Source organism: Phalaenopsis equestris, unplaced genomic scaffold (assembly GCF_001263595.1).
Source record: "Phalaenopsis equestris unplaced genomic scaffold, ASM126359v1 Scaffold000036, whole genome shotgun sequence".
In the NCBI taxonomy this organism is placed as follows: Eukaryota; Viridiplantae; Streptophyta; class Magnoliopsida; order Asparagales; family Orchidaceae; genus Phalaenopsis; species Phalaenopsis equestris.
The window spans coordinates 899,595-902,332 of record NW_018164478.1 but is presented as its reverse complement, the minus strand read 5'-3'; the positions used below and the strand labels follow the sequence as shown (position 1 = coordinate 902,332).

At 44.9% G+C, this 2,738-nt stretch overlaps 1 protein-coding gene across 9 annotated transcripts in view; it reads right to left on the bottom strand.

Annotated features, from left to right (window-relative positions):
• LOC110018882 (DNA replication complex GINS protein PSF1) overlaps positions 1 to 2,738 on the bottom strand; it is a 28,830-nt gene that overhangs the window by 7,630 nt on the left and 18,462 nt on the right. The gene's annotated exons all lie outside the window — the stretch shown is intronic.

Sequence of the window (2,738 nt, the reverse complement as noted above, 5' to 3'; positions counted from 1 at the left end):
CCCTTTCTCGTTCTCGAGCCGACCGAACTCATCTTCCTCCGCGCGAGGGAGGGTTGACCCCGTTCGTCCTTGCCTGACATGCTGCTGCCCGCGGCCTTCCTTCCCGAAGCGGTGTCAGTCTTTATGAGCTGTGGCTTTCCTTTTCTTGATAGTTTGACTCTGGGAAGTTTGTTCCCTAGTACACTCGAATGACATTTTTTCTCTTCTTCTCGATGTTTCCCTCACTGCCACTAGGTTGGCCGCTCGGTCTGAGATACTTCGGAGGCTTCGCACTCTGCGAGCAGGGAGCACTTCCTTTTTTCTTTTTTCTTTTTTCTTTTTTTTTTGGCCCGATTCGAGTGCCGTGGACCTTGGGGGGGCTTTCTTTTCTCTTCTTCTCTATTCCCTGCCTATAAGGAGAGTTCCTTGTTGTTTTGTTCGGGGTTGTTGAAAATTTAGCTAGAGGAGATTGGAAAGGAGATTCTTGTGAGAGCATATCTTTGAGGTAGCCTCTTGTGTTGCTTCGGTGGCTTCGCCCTCTGCGAGCAGGGAGCACTTCCTTTTTTTTTTTTTTGGCCCGATTCGAGTGCCGTAGACATTGAGGTGGCTTTCTTTTCTCTTCTTCTCTTTTCCCTGATTTTATTTGGATATATTTTCTTAAGATATTCACTTCAAGTGCATTTGGAAATGAAAATGTGAGCATGTGTTAATGTTAAACTTTGTTACTTACTTAAACTAGGGAGACTATGGCATCCTTATGATTATTGTGACATGTTTATGTTGGAAGCATTTAGGGAGTTAAGGCATGACTTTGAAGTGATTTTTGCTCCTCTTGCAAGCATGTTGGGATTTCGGCTTTAGCATCTTATGACTGGTTCTTGCTTAAGATGAATGCTAGGGAGTTCGCTTTACTTCTTATACATATGTGGGGGATATGTAGGGGCTCGGCTTTGGCTTCCTGTGGCTTTCCCTGGCTTGAAATATATGTTATAAGAAAACTTGTTTAATTTGGAAAGTCTTGTATCTTGTTTTGAGAATTCGGCTTAACTCTTCATGAGGCATCTCCCCTGTTCATATATTTGTTGGAATAATTTCATGCTTAGAATGTTTAGACATGCAGGTCGTTCCTCGGGCTTAAAATGGCTAGAGCTTTAATGTTGTATGGCTCAATTATATCAATGCTTGGGCTTGATTTAATCTTGTTGAGCTCTGACTTTGGCTTTTGAGTTTTCGTTGAACTCGATTTTGGCTTCTTGTTTCTCGTCGAACGCTGATTCGATTTCTGGTTCTTGTTGAACTTGGTTTTGGCTTGATTTGAAGTCACGGTTTTGGGGTGAAATAGCTATAGCTTTAATGCTTTATGGAAGTCTGGATTTTGTTATCGGTTGATATCGTTAGGCTCGGTTTTGGGCTTTAAATGTCTCGGCTTTGGGCTTTTGTTGGTATTCAGTTTTCATTTCAAGAGTATGGGATGTTGATTTTTGTTGTGGGGCTTGAGCCTTGACTTGCATTGAGGTGTTAAAAGTTCTTTTCCTGGCTTTAAGGGCTCTTGTGTTTTAGCCCTGCTGCACTTTGTTTGGCCTTTGCGGGATTTGGATTGACTCTAAGGTGGGGGCTATCTTTGCTTGTTTTAGCCTTGTTGAGCTCGGTTTTGGCTTTGTTTCTTGTTGGGCTCGGTTTGGCTTTAATTGAGGGCTGTGTCGCTTTGTTCAGCCTTTACCCGAGGAGTGGTTGGGAGATGGCTTTGCTGGCTTTGGTTCCTACCCCTTACCTGTGAAGTCTATTGCAGGTCTTTGGGTGTGATTTGGCTTTCCGTTTCTCGTCGAACGCTGATTCGATTTCTGGTTCTTGTTGAACTTGGTTTTGGCTTGATTTGAAGTCACGGTTTTGGGGTGAAATAGCTATAGCTTTAATGCTTTATGGAAGTCTGGATTTTGATATCGTTAGGCTCAGTTTTGGGCTTTAAATGTCTCGGCTTTGGGCTTTTGTTGGTATTCAGTTTTCATTTCAAGAGTATGGGATGTTGATTTTTGTGGGGCTTGAGCCTTGACTTGCATTGAGGTGTTAAAAGTTCTTTTCCTGGCTTTAAGGGCTCTTGTGTTTTAGCCCTGCTGCACTTTGTTTGGCCTTTGCGGGATTTGGATTGGATTTGGATTGACTCTAAGGTGGGGGCTATCTTTGCTTGTTTTAGCCTTGTTGAGCTCGGTTTTGGCTTTGTTTCTTGTTGGGCTCGGTTTGGCTTTAATTGAGGGCTGTGTCGCTTTGTTCAGCCTTTACCCGAGGAGTGGTTGGGAGATGGCTTTGCTGGCTTTGGTTCCTACCCCTTACCTGTGAAGTCTATTGCAGGTCTTTGGGTGTGATTTGGCTTTCCTTGCTAGGCCTGAATCGTCTTGAGAATTGTGGATGAATCGAGTTCGCCATCCCAAAATTTAGGATTACTTTAATTACCCTTCCGTGTTCGTCAGGGGAGTGTTGTAGCGGCTATTGGTACTTCTCCTGTTTGCCCGAGCCGTGGGCCTCTCTGTGCCTCGGGTTGCTATAGCCGTGAGCCTCTCTGTGCCTTGGGTTGCTGTGGCCGTGGGCCTTGCTTGTGCTTCGGGTTGCCTTTGGCTGTGAGTCTTGGCAGTTGTCCCTTGCTTTTGCTGTGAACCTTTTTTTTTGTCCCTGTTCCTTGCCTTGGCCGAGAGCCCTGTGGGCTGTTTCCCCTTCTCTGTTGACCCTGGCCGTGAGTGTTTATGTGGTTTGATGGGAAGATTTCT